Genomic DNA, 11,283 nt, shown 5'->3' with positions numbered 1-11,283 from the left:
CCCTTAGTTCTTGGAAGGGTGAGGCAGAAGAATCAGAAGTTGAAGGAAGTTCTCTCCTTGGGTGCGTAGCAAATGTCAGGTCAGCTTGGATGACTTGAGAACCTCTCTCAAAATCAAAAAGAACAAAGAAGTAAAAGTCATCACCAGTCATTAGTCATGGGACCTTAACTTGTCAGCAGCTAAGTCAGAGGACACCCATATCTAGACATCCCTGGTCAGTCCTCAGTCTTCAAGGTCATGCTGGAATCTCAACCCTGTGGCTGACCCTTTGCCCACCATTTCCTTCTGAGTCTGGTATCTGAGTCCACTCACCCACCGGTCTGAGGGATCTTCCAAACATGCAGAGTGGCAGCTTTTCCCGGGACCACAGCGGCCTTATAGGAACTGTGAGTCAGGGTCCTATGAAGTTCCCTTTGCTGATTCAGACCCCACTTTTAGCAATGTAGGAGGGCCACCCTGAGACAGGCCCTTTTATTTGCTGTCTTTCTGGAAGCAGAAAGCCAATAGTGTAGCCATTAAGATAGCTCAGGTTTGGTAGACAAAAGCACTCACTTAGTAGCCCTGTTCACTCCTCAGACACACAGTAGGAGGAAAGCTGACCTCTACATACTTGTCCCTCACACACCCATAAATAAATGCAAACTTAAATTTAAAAATATTTTTTATTATTTTAAATTGTTATTAGCATATATTATACATAATGGGTTTTAGAATCCTATATATAAAATATATACAGATATATATACATATATGATACTGATACATATATATCTATATATAGATATATATATAGGATATATAGATATAGATAATATATTTAATTGTGAGCCCATGGTTAAAACTCCTTTGCTGTAGGCCAATGGAGGCTTCACCCAAGCTCTTCCTCTGTTTTCTTATGTTCATTAATGATGGTCCTTTGGGTTTCCATGTCTCTTCAGAAGGAAATGTTTTATAGGTCACTTGGCCCTGTGACATGAAGAGCCCTAGGGATTTGTTTTGGCATCTGCCCTGCCTGCCTGCTATCCAGCTGACTCATCTTGAACTTAGCTCTCTAAATCTGTCTCATAAGTCTTTGCCCCATCAAATGGTGGTGGGACAGAAAAGAGTCAATGGCACTTGCTGTGTACGTTCTCGTTCTCTCTCTCTCTCTCTCTCTCTCTCTCTCTCTCTCTCTCTCTCTCTCTCTCTCTCTCTGTGGCTCTGAGTCACAGTCAGATGCCAGTCTGGCCCGGCTCAGAGCCCAACCCAGAAGCTGTCCCTGCTCACTTTCTTGGAATTCCCTAAGGCATCTGGATCCCAGGGCAGAGAGTAAAGGGGAGGAAGGAAGCCAGGGTTTGGATTTGATATGGGGAAGTCCCATAAAAGAACCAAGGACAGAAATAGCATGTCCACGTCATGTATCAATAACAAAGACAAAAAGCAGAGCATGATTGCCCACACCTGGAGTGCCAGCACCCAGGAGTCTGAAGCAGGGGGACTGACATGAGTTCTAGGTCTTCCTGGCCATGTACTGCCTTCTAGGCCAGCTTAAGCCTTAAAAGAAAGTTACTAGGCAGTGGTGATGCACACCTTTAATGCCATAACTGAGGAGGCAGAGACGGGGATCTTTGAGTTTGAGGCAAGCCTGCTCTACAAAGTGAGTTCCAGGACAGCCAGAGCTGCACAGAGAAACCCTAGCTTGAAAAAAAAAAATATATGATGGATAGATGGACAAAGACAGGAGATAGATGATAGATAGATAGATAGATAGTGACATAACTGGCTTCAGCAAGAGCAGAACAATACAGAAGATGGTCTGTGGGCCATGATCAGATCCACCTCAGGGCAAATGTTGAGGGGCCTGGCTCTTTGGAAAAGCCAGCTCCATTCTTCCACTCCTTCCCCAGGAGTCTAGTGAGCTGTGGCCAGACCCTAGAAAGGGACATTTATCTGGCTTTGAGAAGGCAGCCCTCCAGGTCTCTTTCTCCTTCCTTGAGCTGGGCATCCTCATGGGTAACCATTAGAACAGATCAAAGAGTCCCAAGGCACAGCCAGGGAATCAAACTTGGGAAATCCCACACAGGGTTTCTGACTTACTGTAGGTGTTGAGTCACACCAGGGCTCCACCTATCCTGCCCTCCCGAAGCAGAGGACAGTCACCTCAGCAGAATACTGTAAGTGACACTGCAGCTCATGTATAAGTGACAGGACCTCCCCCCTAGACCTTGGTCCAGGATCTTTCTTCCAGCAGGGTTTGTCTGCTGTCCTTCTGTCTTCTCCACCCACCTGTCTTTCAAGGCCTGCAAGCTAGAGACAGCATGGGATGAAGGCCCCCTGGGAATGGTGTGGGAGACTGGCCCAGCCCCTAAACACCTTTCACCTTTCCAGTAAAAGGTCTCAGATGAAGACTGAGGGAGACACTGAGATGGATCACAGCGGGTATGGAGCTTATTAAACATTAACTTTTAATCTCAGTAATTGGGAAAGCAGAAGCAGGTGGAATTCTGAGGCTGAAGCTAATCTAGACTACACAGTGAGTTCCAGACTAGCCATGGCTACATCTTAAGACCCTATCTCAGAAAAAAAAGTTTTTAACACCATGGAGGGACAACAACATGGTGGGGGCTTTGAGGGAAGTTCACACCCCAGCATCAGAGACAGACAAAGCATGGCAGGGGTCTTTAAAGAGAGGTGTCGGGGCACATATGGCGGAAGTGGGAGTCTCTTAAACCTTTCTGAGGGTGAGGATGTTTTTGCCACACAAGCCTGCAGGCCATCAAGCTCTTATTCAGAGGTGATGAAGGGGGTGAGGAGCAGGGTGTATAGCCTTGATGTGAACTCACCTCCCTGGGTGGAAGATCCCAGCACCCGGGGGGGGGGGTCTGTCGGCTAGAGACCCACAGACAGCACCACAGTATCCATGCGAGGGGAGGCCTGAGTAGAGCTGGATTCCAACATCACCGTCTTATACCCAGGGCAGAGAGTAACCCTCTAGGACAGCCACTGCTCCCTCAGCCTCCAGCACACTGCCTCACCCCACCCTACCATGGGCACCTGGCTCTCACTGCTGGTTTCCTATCAACCTACTGTCCACGGGACAATAACATTGGCCTGTCCCTTCTTTTGTGTCCCAAGACAGTCCTCCTTATGGCTTTGCTTGAGCTTTGGAAGATGCTGTGGTCTTGACAAATGAGCTACCACCATCTTCCCTCCATCCGTCTGGTGTTTCAGACCTTGAGTCCCGAGGCTGAGCCACACCTGGACTTGACGGGCTACTCATCTGTCTCTTGTCACTTTGTGACTGGAGCAGGAGCTTGCTGTCATGGTTTCACCCAAGTGGGAAGTGGCCAGGACAGAGGAAACTTTGACCCCCCACAGACCCAGGGTATGGGGGGGGGGGGTTAAACTGGTGAGATCCTCTTGTCAGCTCTCCTGAGCCTGTGCAGAGAAAGAGAAGGCACAGGCGTTATAAAGACACAGGTCCACTGAGAAGAAAAGCTAATTACCAAAACAGACTGGGATGGGAGTGGAGGTTGGAAGAGCAGCTGAGGCCCTGTGGAGGTCAAGAGGTCTTGCTAAGAAAGAAAAGACCACTGGCCCAGCAGTGTAAGGGGACACGGCTAGAGAAGGGTCAGTGGTGGCACGCTGGCCTGGTGTGTGTGAAGCCTTGGGTTCCTACACGTGCACCGCAGAAAGCATATGTCTCTCCAGGATCCTGTTTCTAACCCTTCAAAAGACTCATTTAGTAACCACATACAGTGTCCTGTGCCTGTAGCTCTGGGGAGGCTGGAACTGGCAGAATGAATATAAATAAAGGAGATTAGATTGACTTATAGAATGTGGTCTCACTAATCCAGCAATGGCTGTCTCACAATGGAAAGCTGGAGGGGAATCTGGTAGTAGTTCAGGCCCTGGGACAGCGCCAGACCTCCACTGGAGTCCTAGAGCATTCTGGAGAGCTGCTGGTCCATCTTAGGTCTACTTTGGAATCCCAAGATCTAACACAGGTGGAGGAACACTGGGCAAGCAGGCTAGGAGCAAAAGCTTCCTTCTTCCACGCCCCTTAACATGGGTTGCCACCAGAAGGTGAGGCAGAGATTTAGAGTGGGCTGTCTTCCCTCCTCAATCCTCACAGGCTCACCCAGCACCTTGGCTTTTAGTTGATTCCAAACATAGTCAAGTTGACAACCAAGATCCGCCATCATATCCTGTGGTCTTCCACTAGAATTTACTTATTTACTTTTAAATAAATGTAAATTTTTTTCACTGTCATACTGGACTTTATATATGGAGTTCTTGGCCAGCTTGGGCTATATAAAACACTGTCTTTCTCAAGACAGAGTCTCACTATGTAGCTCTAGCTGTCCTAGAACTCACAAAGATCTGCCTACCTCTGCTTCTGCCTCCTAAGTGCTGAAATTAAAGATACATGCCCCACCCCTGTTCCCATCCTGGGGAGACACTGTCTTTGTTTGTTTGTTTGTTTGTTTGTTTTTTCAAGACAGGGTTTCTCTGTATAGCCTTGGCTGTCCTGGAACTCACTCGCTAGACCAGGCTGGTCTCAAACTCAGAAATCCACCTGCCTCTGCCTCCCAAGTGCTGGGATTAAAGATGTGCACCACCACTGCCCGGCGAAACACTGTCTTAAAAAAAAAAAAAAAAAAAAAAAAAAAAAAAAGCCCTAGTTCTGCCTTCCAACCCCTACTGCCACACACAGCTAGCAGGAGCCTGATAACAGACTATGAAAACAGATCAACAGCCACAGTCTGCAGTACTGTCTATATGTACTGGCTGGGTTTGTGTGTCAACTTGACACAGGCTGGAGTTATCACAGAGAAAGGAGCTTCAGTTGAGGAAATGCCTCCATGAGATCTAGCTGTAAGGCATTTTCTCAATTAGTGATCAAGGGTGGTTGGGCCCATTATGAGTGGTGCCATCCTTGGGCTGATAGTCCTGGGTTCTAAAAGAAAGCAAGCTGAGCAAGCCAGAGGAAGCAAGCCAGTAAGTGACATCCCTCTACGGCCTCTGCATCAGCTCCTACTTCCTGACCTGCTTGAGTTCCAGTCCTGACTTCCTTTGGTGATGAACAGCAATGTGGAAGTGTATGTTGAATAAACCCTTTCCTCCCCAACTTGCTTCTTGGTCATGATGTTTGTGCAAGAATAGAAACCCTGACTGAGACACTATCCAATGATGAAATAATTTTTCATTTGTTCATAGCAAGCCTAGGAGGCACACTAACTTCCTCTGTGATGGGAAGGACACAGGCTCATCTCTGCTTAACTGATAGAAGAACTGAGCCTGGGGTTGTTGAAGGGTTGAACCTACAATCACCAAGGGAGGGAAAATGAATTCCAAAAACGAGGATCTTCTGCTCCCACCCTCCTGACCCCCTGGGGGAGGTGCTGCCCAGCACTCTTCCTACTGCTACTGCTTGCCAGATGTTTTTAGTGTAACCATGTCCCATGATGCCCTTGCTTAGAATTTGTACTGTTCCATCCAGGCATGGTCTTTCTTATGGTAGTTAAGACTCATGGAGTCAGGTTAAACTGAGTGTTGGGACATTAGTATAATTAAGCCCATCTCCTCTTCCTCCTCCTTCTCAAGTGCTTCCTAGCTGTTTGTGAGTTGTGTTCTTTTACACAATGAGTCCTAGTGACCCGACCATGATTACCCCTGAGTAACCCTAGTCATGTTTTCCCACATATGGAAGACTATAAACGCACAAACCACGAGAAAAGTATGTGGGCCTTAACAACCACACCCTGGTGCCAGGAATGTGCCTGGCCTCAAATTCACTGTGTAGTTGAAAATGACCTTAGTTTGATCTCCAGCATGCACTTAAAAAGCCAAGTGTGAAGTAAGCATGGTGGTGTACACCTTTAATCCCAGCACTCAGAAGGCAGAGGCAGGTCCAGTCCATATAAGTTCCAGGTGGGTCAGTTATAGCAACAAAATGAGACCATGTCTCAAAAAACAAACAAACAAACAAACAAACAAAAAAGCCTTGTGTGTTTCATTCCTGGGGTTCACTGGCCTGCCAGCCTACCCTGAACAGTAAGTCCCAGCTCCTAGTGACAGACCTTGCCTCAGAAAGCAAGGTGGGGCTGGCAAGAATGGCTCATAGGAAAAGGCACCAGCTACCTGTGTTCCATCCCACATGGCAGAAAGAAAGAAGTCACTCCTCCAAGTTGTCCTCTGACTTCAACATGCTAGCTCTCTCTCTCTCTCTTTCTCTCTCTCATACACACTCAATCAATCAATCAATCAAATCAATCAACCAACCAATCAATCAAAGTGATTAAGAACAAAAGAAGGGGGAAAAAAAGCCCCAGAGGCCAAAGATACATCAGGTCTCTTGGTGCTAAAGTTACAGGTGGTGGTGAACCACTTGGTGCAGGTACTGGGTTTCACACCCCTATCACCTCATGGTGATGACATCAAGAACCCTAACCACTGGGGCATCTCCAGGCTCCTGTATGACCACTTGAGAACCTGAACCTTCCAATAGAATTAAATGTTCCCTGATGCAACATCTTCAACCGTAGGTATTTTTTCTAGAAGAAACAGAAGCAAATCAGGTATAGTAACGTGGCCTGTAATCTCAGTATTTGGAAAGCTGAAACAGAAGGGCTTCTGGGAGTTTCAAGGTCAGTCTGGGCTGCAGGGTGAGACTTTGTCTCCAAAAACAAAACTAAAACCAACCCCTTCCCCCTAAAAAGTGAAAGTAAACTTCAGAAAAATAGGAGTTTTGTGACAGCTATCCATACCAGCCTGTCATGGTTTGACTGAGAAGGCGCCTGTGGTGTCTGGAATAAGAATGGTCCCCATAGGCTCATATATTTGAATACTTAAGCCTCCAGGAAGTGATACTATTTGAAAGGATTACAAGGATTAAAAAGTGTGCCCTTGTTGGAGGGAGTATGTTGTTAACGTTTTTTAATCTCAATCTGGAGTTTCCACCACACCTTTGATCATTCAGTTTCTGGATAAAAGACACACTTTTATTAAATAAGCCTTAAACAGCACAAGAGCTGGGCCAATATCTGTCCTCTATGCTAATTATGTCTGTTTCCCAGCCAATAATCCCATTGTATAATTTGCCATGTTTTATGTGGGCTGTTCCTAATTCCAATTAGCCAACCCACACGGTCATTATATCATGACTCACCTAACCCATAGTGGCTTCTTCCTCCAGTCACCTTCTTCCGAAGTGTGTCACTGGAGATGAGCTTTGAGTTTTTAAAAGCCCATGCCAGGGCCAAAGTCTCTCCCTCTCTTCTTGAGGATCAGGATGTAAAACTCTCAGCTATTTATCCAGCACCATGTCTGCCTCTGTGCTGCCATGTTCCCTGCCATGATGATAATAAACTAAGCAAGCCTCCAGTTAAATGCTTCCTTTTATAACAATTGCTTTGGTCATGGGGTTTTCCTGGCTAATTTGTTTGTTTGTCTGTTTGTTTGTTTCTGAAATAGCATTTCTCTGTATAGTCCTGGCTATCCTGGAACTCACTATGTAGACCAGGCTGGCCTCAAACTCAGAGACCTTCTTGCCTCTGCCTCTGAAAGCTGGGATTAAAGGTGTGTACCACCACTGCCTGGCATGTTCTGGCTAGATTTATGTCAACTTGACACAGCTAGAGTCATCTGAAAGAAGGGAACCTTAATTGAGAAGATGCCTCCATTAAATCCAGCTATAGGGTGTCTTCTTAATTAGTGATTGGTAGGAGGGAGTCCAGTCTATTGTGGGTGGGGCCACCCCTGGGCTGGTGATCCTAGGTTCTATAAGAAAGTAGACTGAACAAGTCATGCCAGCAAGCAGCACCCCTCCATAGTTTCAGCATCAGCTCCTACCTCCAGGTTCCCACCGTGTTTCAGTTCCTGTCCTGACTCCCCCAATGATGGACGATGATGTGGAAATGTAAGCCAATGACCCTTTTCCTCACCAGCTTGCTTTGGGTCATGGTGTTTCATTATAGTAATGGTGAGCTGAACTAAGACAATGTCTCTTCACATTAGAACAGTGACTAAGACTGGGCTCTCTAGGCTCATAAGTTTGAATACTTGCTCCCCAGTTGGTGGAACTACTTGGGAAAGACTGGGAGATATAGCCTTGTTGGAGAAGGTGTGTCACCGAGGGTGGGCTTTGAGGTTTCAAAAACCCATGCCAGGCCCAGAGTCTTTCCCTCTCTGCTTCCTACCTGCAGATAAGGATGCAAGCTTCCATCAACTCTCCATCACCATGTCTGCCTGTCTGTTCCCAAGCTCCCTGTCATGATGGTCATGGACTCTAACTCTCTGAAACTATAAGCCCCAAATTAAAAAAAAAATTTTTTTTTGAGAGAGGGTTTTTCCTGTATAGACCTGATGTCCTGGAATCCCTCTGTAGACCAGGATGCCCTCAAACTCGGAGATCCTACTGCCTCTGCCTTCCAAGTGCTGGGATTAAAGGGGTGCGCCACAACCACCCAGCTAAATGCTTTCTTTTATAATTCATTGTGGTCATACTGTTTTGTCATGGTAACAGAAAAGCAGCTAAGACACAGCCATGTCTGAGCTACACACATAGATGTACAGTTAGGCTTTTCTAATTCTGCAGTGGAGACAGACACACACGATAGCACTGCCTGGAGTGGAGTGTTGGAAATAGATTCTAATTCTTTATCTTAATTCGGCTCACAGAATCACATGAGAATCTACATGTCCAGATGCTGAAGGTCCCTGTCCCTAATTGGTTTGGGATTGATCAATAAAGAGCCAATGGCCAATGGCTGGGCAGGGTGAAAGAGGCAGGACTTTTAGGATTTCCAGGCAAGAAATGCAGGGGAGAAGAGGAAGGGAGTCTACCATGAGAGGGGGAGGGGGCACAGGATGGACCATGCCATGATGAGGAAGCAGAAAGATCAAACTTAAAGGCCCACCAACATATAAGAATCCAGAAAAGTAGCCCCAGGGGCCATTCCCCTGATTGGGTCTGGGGTAGCAGAGATAAAATATAGATTTGTCAAGTATTAATTAATGAATTCCAGAGGGGAGTGTGTGCTAGCCTTGGGGAGGTTTAGAAGTACCCAACCATTGAGCTAGTCAAGACATCTCAAAATATAAAGGTTGCATGTATGTGTCTTTCATTCACAAATCCAGAGAGCTCTGGCCGGTGGCTAAAGCATGATCACCCTCCAGGAGCTCAGAGCAGATTAGCAATTCACACTGGAGCTATAACTGCAGCTTACGGTAGCAGTCATATTTATGATGGTGCTGAGTCACCAAAGAAAGAGAGATGGCTCTTAGAGTTCTGTACCAGAGGGCAGAGGAGCACGGAACTCATCCTTCAAGGTTGGACAAACAGAAGGCAGGCTGGTGGCACAGGAAGATCATAGTTCTAGACTAGTCTGGGCTACATAGTAACCTCCGTCTTAACCACTCTCCCCTTGCCCTAAGACATTTGTGATCTGTGTTGGTGGGAGCCAGCTCTGAGTAGAGCTGAGATTAGAAGGCTTCCTAGTTGTGGATATTTGTTAGAATGTAAACTCCTCCAAGAAAGGTTATGAAGTGGAAACTTCTAGTTTCTTTGAAAAGTTAGTTATGTCAAATGACGTTTTTGCTGGGGCACACAGTGAAAGGATGTCTTGCTAAAGCAGGCGCGTGAAAGAATGTTTTCCTGAAGCAGACACAGGTGAAAGGTTGTTTTGATACAGCAAACACCTGAAAGGATGCTTGACAAAGGAGTATAAATATGACCCCACAGACAGTGGGAGACAAGCACTTACCATTGGTTTGGTTTGCTCCGCCTCCCTATTCTTCGCTAACTACATACATGTACTGGTTCGCCTTATATAATGTTGTTGATCTCAACTTGTGGTAACACCACCATTGAGAGAAACTCACCAAAGAACTGCTCGTGAGGTTCCTACAGCAGCTTGCCACTTCTGCAGCCTTGCCTCAGGCTGGTTGGTGAGCCTGGCAGTTTCTTCAGGACTGGACTGTAGTTGCCAGTTTATGAGTGATGTCTGCCTGCCTAGAGGACTGGTCTGCAGCTGCTGGGTCGTATTTGGTGTTGGCTACGAGACTGAACTGCTGCCAAAGAAGATTGAGCTTGCCCCCAAAGAACTATTGAACAAATCCACTTCCCCCAAATCCTAATAACTTTTCTCTTCCACTGTCTCTGCTGGGTGGTGGGCTAGAGGAGAGGTTGAACCCTTATTAAAAGTAGGTTGCAAAAAAGTTATGCCTACAAGGTTATGTATTCAGAACGTGCAAACAAATTCTGGAATATGATTGGGTCTACGTGGTCCTAGAACTATTTAGGGACAAAGAGCACTCAGCTTGTGTGAGCTAGGTTCTGCTGGCTGAGTAGAGTGTGCCAGGCAGCACAGAGCCTTTGCCTCTCCCACCCTAGCTGTCTCTATTCCTTGTTGTCATAGGAAGTATGGAGCTGGGACCAAGGAGGTGATTGTTCTGTGATCTCTAACACTCAGGTGAGAAATGCCCCTTCACACCAGTCCATTGTGTTCACACCAGGCCCCTGTGCTCACACCAGTTACCTTTCAGGGAAAATACATTTATTTTAATGAAGATGCTTCTATCTAAAGTTTCTAGATCCTTCCTTCTACACTTTCTAATTTAGAGATCCAAATTTTTCTAATTTCTTATTTAGGCTGCACGTTAAAACCGGAAGTTTTGCTAAAAGTTCAGTGGTAAGGTTTGGACTCATTTAAAGTAAAAACTGTTACGTCCCATCTTTATGGAGCTGTGAAATCAATCTCTCTTTTTCATTTGCTTTGAATGCCAAGTATCAAAGAGAATCCCAGTTAAAAATATTACTTGTTCAGATCATGTACACCTTTAATCCCAGAGGCAGAGGCAGGAGGATCTCTGTGAGTTCTAGGCCACCCTGGTCTGCATAGCTAGTTCCAGGACAGTCAGGGCTACATAGTGAGACCCTGTCTCAAAAAAAAAAAAAATTTTTTTTTCTCATTATTTTCCACTTTGAAATCTAGATAATTCAGCTTGTATGTTTTAAAAATTAAAATTTTTTATTTTATTTTTATATATGAGTGTTTTGCCTGCATGTATGTGCAGCACATGTGTGCCTGGTCCCCATAGAGGCCAGAAGAGGGGTCAGTCTCTTGGAACTGGAGTAACACATGGTTGCCAGCCACCATGTGGGTGCTGGGTACTGAACCCGGAAAGATGCTTTGTAAGAGTGAGAAGTGCTTTTAACCAAGGAGGCATCTCTCCAACCCTAACCCAGCTGTTGGTCAACAAGCTCTCCCATCCCACTATGTGATTTCAACAGTAACTTTT

The sequence above is a fragment of the Arvicanthis niloticus genome, chromosome 9 (genome assembly GCF_011762505.2).
Source record: "Arvicanthis niloticus isolate mArvNil1 chromosome 9, mArvNil1.pat.X, whole genome shotgun sequence".
Taxonomy (NCBI): Eukaryota; Metazoa; Chordata; class Mammalia; order Rodentia; family Muridae; genus Arvicanthis; species Arvicanthis niloticus.
The sequence above is the reverse complement of the archived record's forward strand: the minus strand, read 5'-3'. Positions refer to the sequence as shown.